Source organism: Nipponia nippon, unplaced genomic scaffold (assembly GCF_047370975.1).
Source record: "Nipponia nippon isolate SJK-2023a ecotype South Korea unplaced genomic scaffold, ASM4737097v1 scaffold_2, whole genome shotgun sequence".
Taxonomy (NCBI): domain Eukaryota; kingdom Metazoa; phylum Chordata; class Aves; order Pelecaniformes; family Threskiornithidae; genus Nipponia; species Nipponia nippon.
The window spans coordinates 98,374,671-98,394,648 of record NW_028262336.1 but is presented as its reverse complement, the minus strand read 5'-3'; positions in this window follow the sequence as shown (position 1 = coordinate 98,394,648).

Genomic DNA, 19,978 nt, shown 5'->3' with positions numbered 1-19,978 from the left:
TTTGAAAGAGGAAAGAAGAACCACAGCCCATAAGGGCAGTCAGACACCAAGCAGTTGCCCCTTCTTTTCAGCATGGCTTACAAAGACCCAAAGCAGGTCCAAACCCCTTCCCACTCTGGGAAAGGCATGGTACAAGCATCCAACCAGCTCTCTTCCTTCGTCTTCCTAGAGGTTTATTTTCTAGCAGAGGGAAATATCCGTCCCTCTGATTTCCTGGGGATAAACTGAAAGACTCTGAAAGAAAACCTCATTAATTCCCTGTACTACAGATGACATCAAATAAGACATTCTTCAGGAAGTGAAATGACAGACTGCAGGGAAGAGGGGAATGAGAACTGACCTAGCAACCATGCCTGCCAGGTAGCCTGAGGACAGTCAGTTCCCATCAACATGAATGAGGACTGAAGGCACTCAGCACCTTGCATGATTAAGCCCAAAATGAAAGCAGCCTTTCTCATCAAAATTGCACTGCCTTCCTCCTTCCCAAAAGGCACGTTAATTTGTAAGAATTTGCTATCCTTGGCAGTTGTTTCCAACTGAGCTCTTTTGACCTCCCCTCCCATCATTTGATGGGAGAGAGACACATGCATGCACACCAGCTGAGAGCCTCAGGATGCTTCAAAGGCAGCCCACGGCTACTTGCATTGCCTACATCACCTTTTTTTCCTGAGGAAAGTGTTATTTGGGCCGATATGGTGCAGAGCAAGGTGGGTACTTTGTCACAGCAAGAGGGGAGGTAGGAGATGGGCCTCCTTCCCCACCCCGGGGTGGCCACGGTGGCACCCCCATGAGGGAGGCCATCAAGTGGGTGGAGGGAACAGAGGAAAAGTATCATCCCACCTTGGCTCAGCACCAGCTGTGTCTGCGGGAGAGCATTTCCAAGCAAAGGGCCAAGCAGGACCATTTCCATCACAGCTTGCTGCTTCGTTCAAGTGTGGGTTCAGGGTTTGCTGGGATATCAGTGTCACACACTGGCCGAGCATGTGAATGAGAAAGGCAGGATGCCATCTGCTTGGAAGGGTCTGAGGGCTCCTCTCTTTCTCCCTCTCTCCTCCCTGTCCCTTTCCTACCAAGCCTCAACCCTCATGGCAGCTGAGCTGTGGCTTCTCATATAGGTGGCTAGCAGGAGAGCTGTTTATTATGTTTTATTATGCTTTGTGCAGGTACCTGTAACTCTAAAACAGCGTTCATGTGACATACAGCAATATATTTTTTCCACTGAATACTTTACCCTTAAAAACACTTTCTATCCTCTGCAGAGGAACACGCAAAATATTTCTAAGGCATCAGGCTTGTTACACAGATTTTTCCTCGCTGCCTATATGCCAAAGCGTTTCACAGTGGTAAAAATTATGAGGCTGCGTACAGTGAAATGTAAGGAAAGCTGTTGCAGAATGACACCGCGCAGCATGAGTGGGAGAGGGAAGGAGGAGTCAGTCATGAGACCAACAACTGAAGGAGAAATAAATTAAGAGTCATAAACCAAACTGCCATTCAAAACTCCCTTTCTACAGCAAGACCATTACTGCGGTTTCTGACAGCTTCACAAAATGAGGATAATTTGGGAACGGTTCTGAGGATACATTTCTGCTCCTGTCCTGCGTGCCACAGGACATGTCAGACCTCTTCCATAGCCACACTCTGAAATCCAGCAGAGCACTGGAATGGGGCATTCATAAAGATAATGAGAACAGCTGTAGGCAGAACAAATGGATGAAAAAAGAAAAGGGATATAAAGTTTGGCTTCCAAAGCAAAGCCCTTTGCTTACTGGGACCCCACTGGAAGCCCACTGCCTGGTGCCTCCTTGCCTGGTGTGTAGTTGTGGGATACACACGTACTGTTATCGGAGACCGGGTAGGCAGGACCACTGACTCAGTTTGGTGGGACATCTGCCCTATGAGCTTCCTGCATCTATGAATACAGGAGCCCCTAAGTGGATGTGCAAGTTCCCAAGGGTTCTCAGCTACCTTGGATGGGGTGTAAAAAGATGAAGTTAACTGGGCAAGCTGCATGGCAGGGCACTGTGACAGCATGGAGCATCCTTGCATATATAGAGGGTGGTGAGCTCTAAAGGAAGAAAGCCAACTGGCCAGTAAAAATGCTAACGCGTGGTGGGAAACACACATACCCCAGCCTATGCTTTTTATCGTGTACTTACAGATACAGAGGAAAGTGTATTTGGCTCAGGGACCCCACCTTTCAGCAACATCTAGCTGCTTCAAAGTGTATGAATAAAATAGTGGTCAGAAAATGGTATCATGTTAACACCTATCCAGTGCTTTCCTCCCAAAGAGCTCCCACTTGCTACTGCCAGTGTTGCAGCACAATATAACTCTGTAAAAACACTTTTTGTGATTTTGCTTTTTGTCTTGACCGCACCAACATGTAAAGAAACACACACCCAAAGTACCGATTGCTTTGTATGAAGAAACTGTCAGTGCAAAATACAAAATAGAAGAAACTGTCAGTGCAAAGCATAAAATATATGTGCCATTAAGTGTTTTCAAAACAACAGGAGCCTGCATTTGTTTAATGACCTCTAACCTTAGTCTTAGAACAGCTCTTGAGACACTGAGCAAACAAAATATTACACTTATCTGTCATCAAAACTCGCTTCTTTTGCTAAATTTCATGATGAAGCTCTACTCTGCCATGCTCAGCAAAAAGAAAAACACCAAAAGGAAAACTCTTTGTAATAATCTTCTTTCTCCTTTAGAAAATGTGTCTTCAAAAAAAGATTTTATCCTCTCTTGCTTCACACTGCTTACTTTTTACACCCCCTCTGCTTCCCACACACCCTCCTTACCTGTTGCTGGTTTTGTGGACTAGCCATCTCACTTGGCTTATAAACAATTACATGCTCTTGCCCAAAAGTACTGTGAATGCCAGCAGTGCTATGAAAATAATATTCTGTTTAATGCCTCATCAGTAGCTATGCCAGATACAACTAGAGTTCAAAAATTAAATGGATCCGGGTGGTGAATATACAAACTACAGTAGCACCTAGGAAAAAATGATGACTTTTACAGAGCTCCACCTGGGATCAGTGGATGCAATGGGTGCGCTTCCCCATGTACACTATTAACACATCTCTCCATGGATGTGATGTGTTTGAACAAACACACAGCTCTTGTGCCTTACACCAGGTCTGATGCTTGCTTGTGCAACGACTGCCTCTAACTGTGCACAGCGTAAAGATAAGGAAGGGAAAAGCTAGATCACTGAATCCAGTGGTACTTTTGAATACTTTCTTAGCCTCTCTCTGTGCTGCATACCAGAAATGTCTTACGAATGCCTTTCCCTCCCCATACATAACTGTAAGGTATTCCTGAGCAATCAAGATCCTTATACATCTGCTGGCTCAGTATCCAGACTCATCCGTTTCTCTCACACATTAAAATATAAAATCACTTGGATCTTGAAGCAGATAACACACAAATTCAGATGCTGTATCCAATCAGCTTTGATGCCACTGCTGAAGCTGTCAGCAAGATGGTAATTTACTTGATTTTAAGTGTGCAAAATGTTAGAAGCTGTTTGTGCTTGCATTGGTGTCAAAGCAGATGGGGCCGCTTGCTTCCTATGAACTGTATTTAGCCCATCTCATCGCATGCACACCAACCACTCCGGTGCATATTGCTAGGGTTTGCTATTGCTGGTTAACCAAAGCTAATTTCACAAAATTCTTTGTGCATCACCACAATCAAGCACTTCGCAGATGCACACTGTGTGTAGCAGAAATGCAACCTACATGGAGAACCCCCATCACACATGATGGATCAAACAGGGCTTCCCAGTAGGTCCATGCCAAGCAGAGAGATGCCAGTGTGTTGTGCAGATAACAAATACAAACAAGAGAGGCAGGTCTTTCCTCGAGTGGTGGAAGCTGATTTTCCTGTTCTTGTTTCAAGGGTCATTGCTGTGTTTTAAGCAGTCTTTGGAGCACAGAACAAAACCCAAGACTTCCCACCGCTTTCCTTGACATGGGACATATTCTGTGGCACATTTCAAAGACATGCAAAAGTTGGGTTTGAGTCCCCTTGAGCTAAACACAAAAAGATCAAGGGGACACTTCCCTTTTCGTTTTGAAAGACACCAACACCTGCCAAAATGTTTTGTGCAGCATCCAATCCACTAGGCATCCTGAGAGCACATCTAGCAGTGAAGACCCTTGGTATCACAAAACACCTAATCTGAACTCAGAGTTTGGCCAGTAACTTACAGCCTGGTAGCTGGATTTTCTAGAGGATTTTCCCTTCCCTCACAGGCGACAGAGGAGAGAGGAGGTCTCGAATCACTTGCAGAGGGGACAGCATGACAGCAGATGCAAGGTTATTCATGGGAGAAAGAGGGAAAGGTTAGGGGCCACACATTGCTCTTTTCACTGACGAGCTGATGCTGGCCTGTGAAGTTCTGCCAGGGTGTAGGTGATTCTGGTTGCACCTGGATGCAGTGTCTCCAGCACCAGAGACCTTCAGTGTTGGAAACCCACCTTGTTTAGCTTGGAGAAGAGGAGGCTGAGGGGAGACCTTATCGCTCTCTACAACTACCTGAAAGGAGGTTGTAGTGAGGTGGGAGTTGGTCTCTTCTCCAAAGTAACAAGTGATAGGACAAGAGGAAATGGGCTCAAGTTGTGCCAGTGGAGGTTTAGATTGGATATTAGGAAAAATGTCTTCATGGAGAGAGTGGTTAGGCATTGGAACAGACTGCCCAGGGAAGTGGTACAATCACAGTCCCTGGAAATATTCAAAAACCGTGTGGATGTGGTGCTTAGGGACATGGTTTAGAGGTGGACCAGGCAGTTAGGTTAACAGGTTGGACTCGATGATCTCAGAGGTCCTTTCCAACTTTAGCGATTCTATGATTCTATGATTCTTGTGCCTGTTGCAGAGCAAGGCGGTAGCAGAGGGGAGTTTTCTGGGATCTGAGCTGGGCTTGTCTCAATGCCATTCAACATCTCCATATTGTAGGAAGAGACCACGCAAATTTAAACTAGCAGTAGCCTTGTGGGATTTTCAGTGTATTGCATGGACTACAATGTCCTTCCTACCCACCTATCTTATCTGGGAGGGAAGAGCTCTCCTTTTGAGTGTGATATAACCTGAGCTTTCCCAACAGCTGTTGATCGTATTTTTGTCTTCCTTCAAACATTCACATGCCCGTGCTCTTTCAATTAAGTAACAACAGGCTCTGTTGTTAGTTTGGTGACCTGAGAATATTGAAATACGTATCGGCAAAGGGTAAGTTACAATATTTTGCCACCAAGAGTTTTATGATACCTATTTTCAGAGAGTAACTAGGTCTCCCACAGTCTTTATCAATACCTGTTCTTTATATGCCTAGAGCTGTCTTAACATGTACTCACAACTCCGCTATATCTTTGCAAGATAGTGTATCTGGAAGCCATGCCACACAAGGTAATTAGAAGTTTACAACACTAATCTCAGCCTGTTTCTAATCTCAGACTGTCTATAATACTTCAGTCTCTGAACATAACCCTCTTTTTTTACCTTTGTCTTTAGCTTGCCATGTACAGTGAGTGTCTGAATTCAGAAAGCCACCTCCTTTTCCCCTTGTGCTCTGCTTCTCTGGATTCCTAAATCTTGCAAATGAAAAGCTACAGTTTTCTTCTTTGTCTGAGCAGTTCTGTAAGAAAGGATAAGGAGGTGGAAATTCACAAGATAACCATTTCATACCTGAAGCGTTGGAAAAACTGCAGCATAGGGTTTGGGGAGCTGGGGAAAGTAGGCTCTGGAGAATGATATTTCCTAAAGATTCATCTTAACAGTTGCAATTAACTTCCTCAATACCCTTTTGGATAAAAGTTATCAGGTAAGAGATCAAGAGAGAGAACATGATTTAGCTCTATCGAGTCTCGATTTACAAGCTGTCTTCCCTGATCTGAGTTCATTTTGTGCAACTCCTGTGTCATGTTCCTCTCTTGCAGAGATGGAAGGAAGAGTTTAAGTCAAAATAGATAAGTGTAGAGCCTCTGGAGGCCAAAATGAAATGTCTCTTAATGGCATCTTTATGGCACTCCCAGGATACCACCATATCCTACAGGGCTATTATGAGGGGAATTTCATCTGCTTTACTCGAAGAAGCTTAGGTGACATTCTGAAAAAAAAAATGCATAATGCAACAATTTAAAGTAGCTAAAATATTTCGTTCAAGTTTCCTAGATTTCAGCCCTGCCTGAGAAAAGAGTGTGTGGGGAGGGAGGTGTAGAAAAGAAAGGAGAGAATTAGAAATAACCCTCTCTCCCCTTCTCCTTTTGCTCTCTTTTCCCTTCACTCTCTGATGTTCAAAATCAACCTGAGGATTGAGGGGAAGGATGCTGCTGTTGAAGAGCACTCTCTGCCAGGCTTCTCTGTGGAAAGGTCTGATTTTCATGAGCATGAACAGGAGACCTCTCCCTGATCATAATTCCAGGCCTGGATTATTAATAGTTGTATTTCCAGCCCTTTAATTGCTTCCTCTTCTGGTAATGTCTTTTTTAGTCTTACTTCAACTAATACACGCTTGGTACGTATTAAGTAATGAAAATGCACAATCAAGGCACACATGCCTTGCAACTGCTGTTTATACTCAAGGATTTAAAACTGGTAACAAGGGAGGTTAATGTTATTCTTAGGAGATAGCACTCGTTGCTATGGTGAAGACGTCTTCTGTCACTCACTGTTGGGAAGATGGCGCCTGTGCCATGAATGCTTGATGGTATTTTTGCTTTCGAGATTAGCAACAGCAATTATTCCAACGCAGATACTAACCTGTCTGTTTCTGTGTGGATTCTCATATAGATGCTTTGAATCTAAACAGGCTCCTCTCTGCCTTCTCAGTGGGCTCAACGTGCCGGTGTTGATCGGGTTTTTCAGTGCCTGAAGAAAAAATGGAAAACAGCAATAGCTTGTATTTGAGGATAACAACAATCTTGCAAAAAATAAAGTATTGGGCAACTTAATTTTCTGTTGTTTAATGTATGTTACCATTTGCATCTTATTTTGGAGATCCTTCAGCTTTTTAAAATATACAAAATTTCATTAGGCCTGATCTGCTGCTCAGAACTTCATGATCTGCACTTCCTTCTAAAATTTATTCAGGCAATAATCCACAAGAAATTGGTTGTTTTCAGCAGTTTATGACTTGTTATTTAACATTTAACAGAATGGCAGTTTATTTTGGTAACAACCAATACTGAGAGGTTTATTGCCATTGTAAACCATAATCAACCGTTTGTATCATTACTAGTTTTTCAAGATATAAAAATGGCCAGCTGCATTGGAAAATTGTTTAGCAGCTATAAACATTTGCATTGAAGATTACGTATGGGGTTATTTCACCTTAAAGGTCAAAAGTAGTTAGAGAAACCACTCACTTCAGTGTAAACTAATCAGCAGATTGGTAAAACCCAATCCCAGAAAGACAATACTGAAGCAATTCCCAGTAATTTTTTCAATTATGGTCATGAAAAAGGAATCTGTAGGAGATGGACAATACAGAAGATTGCACTTTCTTTATGACAGCATCAGGCCAGAAACTAAGGCTTGTTGCCTTTATAGATGTTGCAACTGTTTTGCTGAATAATTTATTGTACTGTACTCACAAATAGCTTAAGCATCAAGGTTTCCCATTTCTCTCTTAGCATCAGGCAACTGGCCACAGATTTCATAACTGACATGTTTAGAAAAATTCAAAATACTTCCATTTTGATTGGAATAGGTTTCAAATGAGAGCACACGTTTTATAACACTATATCAGTTCTTCATCTTAATCCATTATAGTGGGCCAAATCTAAGCGAGTAATTCATAGTGAATAATTCAAGTGCACAAATTAGTTTCTATTTTTGCTCTCAAAAATATACCTACAGGCAGACTGCAATTTCTTTTCTTCTTTCACTAATATTTCTTTTTACTCCATAGTTGCACAAGTAGTTACTGCAGAATATTTGAGCTGAGTTTAATCACAATAGCTCTTCTGTTGCCACTGTCTCAGTGGATATATACGTTTGCATAGTTCATGCAAATGTTCATTTATGAATAAAAAAAATTGTTTTCTCTTAATACTTGTGCCTGGCTGTAAAGTTCATTTTTCCAAACTATTTGTGCTAATAAAACTTTCACTAAAAGTGAAGCCACTGTACAGAGAGGAAAAAATGGATGAAAAACATCCATTTAAACCTTTGAACAAGTAAGAGGAGTGTTTTGGTTTTTTTAGTTTATGTTTAATAGTATTCATTCACCTCTTCTCTTCAATGCTGATTGGAATTTCTGGCAGAAAGCTTTAACTCATTTTTTCCTCCAGTCTTCAAACGTTATGAAGCAAATTAATCCCTACTATAACTCCAGTGAATTTGAGGACATTATAGCAGAGATGACTTTGGCACTATATTTCTTGTTTAAAGTGCTTACCTGCTCATGCACACTTTTTATACGGTCAAGAGTGATGGTTGCTGGTTTTCATTATTCACATTCAAATGATGTAAAATATGGGAGACACCACAGCTTTAATTCTCAGATAATTTTTGTGTGTTTTGCCTTCTGTAACTTGGAGTGGGTTATTTGGATTTCCAGATGTATGCAGCTGTTGCCACACTACTTAACTGGAAACAGAAGTTTTCTGAACAAAGGTGCCCAGCAGGATGATGAAGAAAAGAAAACTGAAGAGACATCCCTCTTGGAAGCATGGTCCACCATTTCAATCCCTTTTGAAGGGAGAAGAGAATTTCTCTTTTTAAAAAAAAATCAGAAGAACAACAAACACTTCTTTTTTTCTCCCTCGCAAGCCGAGAAATAATATATGACATGAAAGAAACTGAAACAAAGTCCTCAGGAAAAAAAAGTCCAAACCCAAATCTACCGCCTAGTCATATTCAGCCTGTCTTTCATGCTGTTAAAAATTCTCTTCAGCCCTGGGCATTGGTAGCAGAACTGCAGCAATGATGAGGATCAGGCAATCCTGCCTGCCAGTCAGAGGCATTAGCAATTTGATGGTTGCAGAAAAACTAAAAATACAAGCAGAGTATTTCATAAAGCAACAAAAGCAAGGCAGCCTTCTTTCACTAGTCTGCATCGGTATAGCTATAGGCTACCAGGTATCAGAGATGAAGAGCATTTAGGCCTGTTCAATGCTTTTTCTCAAATGCAAGCAGGGGTACAAAAGCAGGCACAAAGGTTGATGGAAAAAAACCTGCATTCGTACATTTACCTTTATTGACTGAAGTAAAACTAGATACTTGCAATCAGAAGCATTACCAGCCTCTGCTGGATTGTTACAGAAGAGGAAAATGTGAATCAGAGGGTGGCTTTTCCAGGCATGGATGAGTTATTTAATTGAAACAGTGCCTTTGTCTTTTGTGAAATCATTTTCCCTTCCATATTTTTATGAAACACTGAGTCATTCAAAAATTTGAAAGCATTTATGTTCACACTTTTTGCTGAATTTTGGGAAATATTGTAAACTAATGGCGTTGCCTTCCTCCCTCCTCCCCCTCTCCTTTTGTAAGCCCTCACTATGGCTTTTTTCTTCTTTGGTCTGGAATCACACAGGCTAGCCGTTGGCATTATTAATAGCTTTCGAGTCGTTGTGTTCTCAACTTTTAAATTGGGCTTTAAAAGACTATGCTTGCATATTTATTAAGGGCTATTGGTAACATCAGCTGGTATTGGTAGACACATTTTCAGGGTTGTAAAGTCATTTGCTTATGAGCTCAGCATCCTCACCCAGGGACATCCCAAAACCATGAGCTGACCAGGCAGCAAGGACATCTCAGCACTCTGCTTTTTCTGTTTCTTTGTCATCCATGGACAGGCTTTTGAAATGAGACTTTAACAAGATAGGACCAAATTATGTGCCCTCCCCACCTCCACTCTCCATCCACAAAACGTGGCTGTTTTTTCAGCTAAGCTTCAAGTCAACCTGAATAAACAGGTCAACTTTCCCAAGTACTGGCTGCTCAGCAGCTAATGCTGAAGTAGCATAAGCGAATTTATATTCTGCAGGGTCACTTAAACTCTCGAGTGTTAAGCTAAAGTGTCAGCCAGGTCCCAGCGGGGCAAGTCTCTGCAGCTCTTGGAGCACTTTTTCTTAGGAGGAGAGTTTTGTCCCTCATTAGAATGCATTTCGTATTATGGATTCCTTCCTTCCTTCCTCCCAGAAGTGGAAGGACTAATTAGGAATAGTTATCACTGCTGACATTCAAAGCATTATTAGAATTGCAGCCCACTGAAACAAAAAGGGAATTCGTATCTATTGTAGGAGATCATGACAATTCAGGCGTTGTTAGACTCCAGTAGGGTCACCTTTAAAGCTTGCCTCAACCTCAGCTCCAGCAACCTGACTTTCGTTACAAACCAGTGAGACTGGAGTACAACTGATGCTGTCTGGACCTCTGCGTTGTTGGTTTTTGGTGGGTTTTGTTGTTTTTTTGTTTTTTTTTTCGGAGGGGTAAAGCTGTTTAAATGAGCAGAAGAACTCCAGGCAAACTTCTCTGTTTCAGAGCCTAACCCCTCATGCTGTTCTCACTTCTGCTGCCGCATTAACCTCTGCAAAGGGTCTTCATTTGCTTTGGTTACGTGGATTTTGTAAGGTACTATCGCTAGTTCTGTCAATTCAAAATTTCAGCTGAGCATAAATAGGCAAGCACCCATTGCTCTGGCGGGGAACTCAAGGGAGGGGAGAGATTATACAGTAGCCAAACCTGAAGCACATGGAGGACGCTAGTTTGTGACTGGCATAAGTAGATCTAAGATGTCCCCCTGCCAAAGACAGCTCCTCTCCAGCACCTCTGTGTGCCCCTATGCATTCACATCAGTGCAAGCCAGAGACCATGTGGTTACACGGTTCATTGAAATTACAGCCCCGTCACAAGTGCTACTGCAAGGGGGAACCACGTGCAAGCCAAGGGGGCCTTCAGTAGCTACATGCTATTAAGCTGGTATAAGCAGGTCACGCTGCTGCAACCTGTGTCCACAGAAAGTCTGGTAGAGACTCCTAGTCATTTAGGAAGAGGTCTGGCATTTTCATTCTGCCTTCAGACTCTGATAGAGCCAAAAGAGTCTAGCTTCACGCCTTTTAAGCCATGTCCCTTTGGGGGGAGGGGAGGTGTGCTGCTGAGGGAAAGAAGAAAACCCTTTCCTATTTAATTCTCAGCAGCTGGTAATCTAATCAACTTGCTAACCAGCTTTACATATGCAACTTTAGTGCTTAGCAGTAGATAGATTCACAAGTGTGAGGAAAAGAAAAAAACCTAAAATAAATCACATTTAGAGATTCCAGGCAGATTCTAGTATCAAAATAGAAACAGTTAAAGCGTCCAGAAGCTCAGGAGAAAAAAAGAATCCCTCTGAGTGGTGCTGAAAAAGATTTGTAAAGTCTACAGAAGTCTTCATTAGAGTGTAATCTTTCCTTCCATCCCCCCAAACATTTTTAAGTTATCTTCTCTCTTCATGATTGCCTTTATATTGTCATTGACATTGTGTTGCATTAAGTCAGTCTCTAATATTAGATGCAATTATGATACGTGACATTGAAATCATGCTTAAAGTAAGATTCCACTTGAAGGAGTCACCTTAGATCTATGCCTTTGTAAGGCTGTTTATTGCTTTTGTGATTGCGCTATCAAGTATTCTTTGTATACAAGTACTAAGGTGCTAACAGCCAGATCCAAAATAGATAAAAGGAGCCAAACATTTGAGTAACTTTAATTCTGATGTCTGCAGTCAGAAACCCCTCCACAGCCGCTTCTTCACCTCAGTTTTGAAAAGTGCTGCAGCTCTGTTTTTGCTTGATTTAACCTCTGGTTCCCCAAAACTATGTTTTCCCTCTGCACATTGGTAGGATTAAGTTTATTAGTGCTAACTGCCCCTATGCCCAACAGATATCAAGAAACTGGGAAATTAGATGAGCTGCAGACGCTGTTGGAGCCAAGGTGATTCTGGACCCACCACTGGACATGCTGGCACCTACACTGCTAAGTCCAGTGGAAATTAAGAGTTTAAGAAATTTCGTAGATTTATCTCAGTATTCTCAGATAACAATTTTTTCCCAGACTTACAAAACGGGACCACAGCCTGATCTTTTCATCTCGAACCTCACACTCAAAAAGTTTCTGAGGTCAGATTGTGCCATGGGTGACACTGACTTGTGCCTTCTGTCTTGAACGAATGCCTATAACACTGCCTCATCAGTGGCAACACACAAGTGTAACTCCCTGGCAATTAACTCCACTAGGACTAGAATCCAGCTACTTCATGGGGACATGACAGCAACCCAGTTAACAGCAGAAAACAAATTTAGAAGGAGAAGAAAAAAAGTCAACAAAAACAAGATGTGACAAGTGCTTATTTACGTAGTCATTTTTCAGGAGCTGAGCTGCACTTTCAATACATAAATGCATTGTACCTTTAGTGAAACCTTCCTCCTGAATAGCTAATAAGTTATGTTTAAGTGCTTTCACCAATGAACTGACTTACTTTAGTTACTGTGAAATCATTTTTATTATCCTTCTGTCCAAAAAAGTTGGAGGTAGCTAAAATCATTTTGGTACACCTCCTGCAAGTTTATGAATTATTGAAGACTGGAGGTAGAGCGGTTGCACCGAGAAAAAGACGGATAGCGAGGGCATTTTCACCATTACTGAGAAGATGGCTTGAAGGGAAGGCAGGAGCCCTGGAAACATCTGCAGGATTGTATTCTTAATGAAGGGGGTGGCGGAAAAGACTGAAGCTGACTCACCAAAGATTGAAATATTTAATTGTGTAATATCAGCATATGGAGATGCCAACTGAGCATGTAAGCAAGGTGCAGATGTTGCTTTGTGGCACAGCACCTGGTTTCCAGCTCACCCCACGTATTTAAGGCCCCTGTTGAAATGGTATCTAAGTGCTGTTGAGAGCGATGCAGGCTGGTGGTTAAATAATACACTAAGATCAGGAGACACATAACAAATAGGAGCTTGCAAAGGACTTTTTTTCTCAGAGTGGAATCCCAGAGCTTCTTCCCCAGCTGCGAGTAAAGAAAATCTAACCGGGAATCTTGTAGCCCTCTACTTAGTTCGGGAAACCTCAACTGCTGTCAGTAACCTCAGCACTCAGATCTTTAAGCCTCTCTTAGCTGATCAATTTGTCCCCTACAGCAGTTCCTACCGCAGTAATTCCCACTGACGCCAGCGAGGGAAGCACTAAACAATTACAGGCTGGCTGGCTGCTGAACCCGCTAACTAGGTGCTCATGATTTGAGGAAATATTTCTGTCTGTTTAGGCCACTAGCAGTTTTACAAGGCAGAATGTCTCTGCTCCCGGCCCAGTGGAGACTAGGCAGCTTCCCACCACCTGGTATTAAGGACAAAGGACTGACCTGACCAGTAACGCCAAGACTGGACTCAGAGTCCTCTGGAGCACTGGCTCCAGGACACCACGATGGAGAAGTATTAAATATCAATATTCTGTTTTGTGCAGGTCTCCAAACATTCAAGACTATTTTGACTATGCTTCTAAGGTTAGCTGAGGCCACAAATGTTGTACTTTGGACTTTAAAAAAAGCAAGCAAATAAAAAACACCTATAGAGACTATTACAGGATACTTCCCTGATTTGACTGTTTGCTATTATACCTCTGCCATCTGACTTTCCCACTGGATCTCACAAGACAGAACAATGCAGCTTGGGAAGGACCTTCAAGAGGTCTCTAGTTGTACCTGCTGCTCAAAGCAGGACCACCAGTGGGGTCAGAGCAGATTGCTCAGGACTTTATCCAGTGGGTCTTGAAACACTCCCAAGGATGGAGAACGCACAACCTCTCTGGGCAATCGGTGTCACTGCTGGACTCTTTTGGGGGTGAAAAAGTAGTATGTCCAGCCCGCACCTCCCTTTTCAATTTGTGCCCATTTTCTCTCACCTTCCTACCATGCATGACTGAGAGAGCCTGGACCCCTGTTCTTTCTGACCTCCCTGTAGATGCTCGGGGGGCTGTTGTGAGGTCCCCCAGCAGCCCTCTCTTCTTCAGGGTGAACGAGCCCTGCTCCCTCGGCCTCTCCTCAAAGGGAGAGTGCTCCAGCCCCAGACCGTCCTGGTGGCCTTTGCTGGACCTGTGGTGGTTGGCCAATGTCTTTCCTGTACAGAGGTCCCCAAACTGGATGCAGCAGCTAGATGTGGTTGGCCGAGTAGAGGAGAACAGCTGCTTCTGTTGACCTCGTGACCATGCTCCCGTTTGTATAGCCCAGGAGGCCATTGTCCTCCTCTGCTGCCAGCGCACGATGCTGGCTCTTCTTCTTGCTGTGCCCCAGGTCCCTTTCAGCAGAGCCGCTTCCCAGCCCGGCAGTCCCCAGCCTGTAGTCCTGCGAGGGGCTCTTCCTTCCCAGGCACTGGGCTCCGCATCTGTCCTTGTTGAATTTTGTGAAGGGTTCCTGTCAGCCCATTTCTGCTGCCTCTCCAGGTCCCCCTGACTGTTGGTCCTGACTTCCACTGTATTTACTGGTTCCTGCGATTTGGTGGCATCTGCAAACTTGATGAGAGTCTCCTCCAGGTCACGAACAAAAATGTTGAATAGGACAGACCAGCCTCTGGGCAGACTACAACCCTTAACACCTACCTCCTGATCCCAGCCATCCAGAAAATGTTTTACCCATGGAGTTGTCCACTAGAATTTTGTTTAGGTTTCTTTCATTATATTGTATTGTATTCACTGCAGTGTTTAGGCTCTCTCCCATTCCTTGCAACACAATCTGTTCACTCACCTGCCAGATGTAAGGAATCACATCAATTCCAACAGTCAGGAGAAATCACTACATCCAGAACCAGGCTTTATGCAGTGTTTAAATCACAACCATTTTGGAGAGGAACCATTTTGGAGGGGAACTTTGCCACTATTTAAAACTAGGGTTTATTAGATGCAATATCTGCTATATTAAAAAATAACCTAATTAACCTCTCCTTGTATAAGTTAGTATATAAATAAGGAAACTGTAATAGCACCGTAGGGGTGGTTTAATGTCACATGAAGCTGCACAGCAATTATTCTGTATACCATGACTGACTCTTGAAAAATCTTAGCATTAATTAGATGATGCTACCATTGTCAAAATGATATTTCTCATTCTAAATATAGATTTGTGATTTCCTAATATTAAAGGAAGTAGGTGTACTGCTATCTAAGCTGATAATTCAAGTTATTCATGAAAGGAGTTTCTCACCCCATGGTTCATGGATCATCAGCAGTCAGCAAGACATCAAGTAATGATCTGAAATTCCCTCCCTCCTACTCAATGCCCCGAGCAAGTGAATAAACTTACAAAACAGGAGAAAGTAAAATATAAAAGCATATCTTAAATGTAGCTGAAATATTAATAATTTTCAAATAGAAAATTTTATTTGGGCAACATCCCAAAAAGCTCTAGCATTTTTTGTTTGTTTGTTTTGTTTTCCAGAAAGTTTTATATTCTCCTCATTTAAAAAAAGTTGGGAACATGGATCTGTAAAAAAATAGCTTGTACAAATACAGTATGATGATGGCAGAAGTACAGTGTTACTATTTCTTTAAAAGACTCATAACTACATTGTATGTATTCATACTAGAGCAAAACTGGGTATAAAGAAACTCAATAAAGAGCATAAATTGGAGATGCTTGGGTGGTGTGTATTATTTGTGTGGCTTGGTGTTTTTTTTTTTAATTGGCTTCCTATTTATGCAACACTAATTAAATTAAGACCTGTAGTTTACTTTGGCACTATTTTTTCTGTCTTCAAAAGAATTGGAGGTATATCAGAAATTGCATATGCCCATAAAGAGGAAAGTTTTTCTCACTTTCAAATTGTAATAATCCGATTTGGAAAATTAAGTCCAAAAATTCAAGAAAAATGTTATTTCATAGAATCATAGAATTGTTAAGGTTGGAAAAGACCTTTAAGATCATCAAGTCCAACCATTAACCTATCACTGCCAAGTCCATCACTAAACCATGTTCCTCAGCACCACATCTATCCCTCTAGGGATGGGGACTCAACTGCTTCCCTGGGCAGCCTGATCCAGTGCCTGCCTACCCTTCCGGTGAAGAAAGGTATAGACACGTGTGCTTATACATACATGTACATACACACACATTCTGGTGCTTGAGAGCAATTGTCGAAATGACAAAGCTCAAAAGTCCCAAGATTGTGCCGGCATCACTAATGATGCCGATTCACAAATATGTCTTAGCAACCTACATGCCAAAAGCTGCCACTGATGACCCAAGAAAAATGTTAATTTTATCACCACTCAACTAAAAAGTTCTGGAACCTGTAGCTGGCAAGTTAGTGCCAGTCTACCATGCTGCTTGTCAAGGACAGAGAGACAGATAGAAGCTCACAGAAGAGCGTGAATTAAAGGAAAGACCCTAAAGCCCAACATGTGGAAAGCAATGCTCCTGAAGAAGTTAGCAATAGCTTTGATGGTAAACTTCTTTAAGCTGTTTTGACACCATTTAATGTTTTAAACTGACCCAGAAGTGGGAACCAGAGCTCAGTACTCTGGCCCTTAGATCTTGCAGGCTTTATGTACCTTCCATTCTGCAGCGAGGCACAACTTCAGCAACAACCAGGGCAAGTGCCATCACCTCCTCAGCCCATCTTAATCACCAGCCTCATTTGAGTACCAGGACAGATAATAAAGATTTTCACACCAAGACTGAAGATGCATTGGCCTGTATGAGGCACCCTACAGCCACAGCTACCGGATCAGGCTTTTCAAGGAACTTAAGACACCAGATACCTAATCTGTGGATGTAAGGATGAGAAAAACATTAAACTGAGCAAAGACCTGGCAAGAAGGAAGCAGTTTTACACCTATGCAGAAGTAGAAATCTAAGCACATTGGAGAGTAAATTTTTTACCTTTAAAATTACCTAGGAGATCAGGCAAAGGTTTTTTGAATTGTACCCTTGTATTTATGTATCTCAATTCTACCCAAGTCCCATTCTAGGCCAGCAAAAGTTTTGCAAATTGCACTGGTGCAGGCAGATAACCAGATTTCACCGGGTCTTTTTGTGGACCTACGCCTAAGTCTGCTGTGGCAAGGGTAAAGAATGAAATTTCAGAGAAAACTTCCACAGACTAAGAGCAAAAACCAGGCAAATGAGCAAGTTGTGCTTCATTAAATAAACTCAGAATCACCCACAGCAATGCCAAATGAATGCACTCAGTCTTGCCTGACTTCTGAAGTTATAGAGGATACCTGGGTCTGGTTATCATGCGAGTAGAGAACTACCTGGGAATTCCCGAGCTAAGATGAACACTTTCTGAACATTAAAGCATACACACACAAAAAAAGAGTTTGCTTGTTGCTGCTGTTACAGATGGACAGAAATTGCACCAGAATAAATCAACCTCTATGCAAGTTTTCTTACACAAAAAACTTCTGTATCTGACAAGTAAATAGTCTCAAGAGGCTAAATATATATAAGGTTAAATTAACAGGCTATGCTATTAAAAAAAGTAGTATCCTGTTCTTCCTAGTCCAGCTGAGCACCAAACCAGGTGCTGTTCTGCAAGGCAGTCTCCGAAGACATTCCTTTGCCTGCAACGCTGACTATCAGCAACAACAAATTGAGCGGTATTTACATGATTTGCTTGACTACATCTTTCCTTTCACTGCCCTATCTTCATCCTTCCAAACATCATTTAGTAGGTAAAGCAAGCTTTGCCAGTGAACAGACGAGGAAAATTAGTTGCTTGCATGGATACATACTTATGCTATTGTACGTGTGATGTTATGGCACCAGACATACAATAATGATGCTTTCACAACCACTATTCATTAGCTGCACTCATTTTACAGCATTTTCCAGACATAAGACTGGCCGAAGTTAATTTGCTGACTTTTTAAATATGTTAATTTGTCAAATCTGTTAATCAGTCAGTAGTCTGCTCTGAAAAGAGGGAGAAAGCAGAACCAGAATTTGGTTTTATATCTTTTTATTAATGAGGACAATCTCTCTCATATCTGAAAGCCAGAAAAAAGTGTTTCTCCCAAAACAATCAGATACAAATAAATAGATCAGGAAGAAAATTATCCACAACACAATCTGACAAAAATAAACCCCATACTTCCTACAAAGACATGGGAAGTTAATTTTTAGGAACAGAACAAGTAGCTATCTTTAATGCGTTTGTTTCAACTGCTACTGTATAGCTCTTTATACCTCATTTTACTCAGAAAAAAAAAAGGCAGCCATATGAAAACAACAGCTAGTCAGTTCAAAATCATTACAGAGAATGTTTTTGCCACCTACCATACACATCAACTTTGCTTTTGAACAATGACTTTTGATCAATGAATTTTGATCACTTACCAGACTCCACTTCAGAAAATGAGGAGCCACCCCACCATCTCACTTCTCTCTTCCCAAAATGAAAACCTTCATGATTTCTTTTTTTGCTAATACGTACTGATGTACCAGTGAAAGGAAGAACTAACCTTAAATGTGCACTAATTGGTGGCTACCCCTTTAACAAAAAAAAAAAAGTTAAGGCTACTGCATAGGAATAAAGTCCATTATCTTTAATTTTAAATTTCTCGTATTGGAGCATTACTTAAATGTCACAAGCTATAGCATATGCCCGTTCCCAGGCAGGTTTTTCCCTGCAGCTTTTTTTGCTTTATCGAGTCAAGTTGTGTCATATGTCCTGCCATTCTAACTGTCAAGAAGTCTTTAAATGACCTAAAGTTAGTATTTTCTTTCAGGGTCAACATAAACTTTTTTCATTTATTTTTAATGAAAGTAAGGGAATTGTAACAAAGTGGGAGGAACCTGATAAAAAAAAAATAAATTCATATTCTTTCTTCCTTTCACGGAAAAATCCAGATAATTTGGACATCCACCACTGGATGAACAGAAAAATGCATGTTCTGGTGGATAATATGAGCTTGGTTGCTTTAATTATTTAACTGCTCTTAGTCACTTTTTCTCTGGCTAAATAACCTAGGAAACGGGATATCTAAATTTTATATTTGTAGCACTTGAGTGAGTTGTTTGTTGTACCTTAAATGATACGAGTTTGAATGGATACTAGGAAGTTTTTCAGTCTTGCAATGACTCCACTAGACTGTCTCACCTCATCGTCATCCTCTTAGCAGAGTTAATTCATCTGCAGCCAACTTACTGGTAGGAATTTGCGGCAGCCAAGTGCCCTAAATAGCATCTACTCTCAGCTGTCAATTAAAAGGTGTTCTCTTTAAAAGTCAGAGATCCATAGCTTCAGTATTCCCCAAAGCCGGCACTAGGTTGCTAGGGTGCTACATAAGGAGGTGTGTATGATACTTGGGGAAACGGAGCATAATGCAGAGATGTGAGAATTACTGGAGAACTAACAGTGCTAAGTCCACCCAGAGCCATAAGCAAAGCAACTATCAGCAGGGGTACAGTCCTGTTTGTTCCCTGCAGTATCAGTCCTACACCAGGCTGACAAGACCAGACTGACCTAGACAACCGCAGCCTGTAAAATCCATCTGAACTCCATGCCACGCAGACCTACCTTCTTCAGTTCCACTGCCATAAAAACCCCAGCCGCTACAGAGTAAACGTACTCTGTGACTTGAAGTAAAAGCATGTCCGAACAATTACGACAATTTCAGAGCTCTTTTAATAGGCAAAAGAACTAACCAAACCCAAGACCCTTCATATCTCTAAGCTCCATAGATACAGCTAATGGAAACGGCAGTCTGTAGTCCTGTTAGTCATTTTGTTCTGAATTGCACCTCTTAAACTTCACTCAAGAATAAACCCTACTATTTCACAGATGAACACACTCAGGTGTAAGGTGATGCTGAAAACTTGCTGTATGGAGCCTGCCATACTTCCTATGACGCATTACATTGTCACAGATTTTCTGGGAATGGTCAAGTCTTCACCAATGAAGAAAAAAATCCTATATTTAAGACTATTTTTTTAAATTTTAAAAAGCTCTGAAAGTTTAAGGAAAGAAGCAACTACTTCTTAAGAAAAAA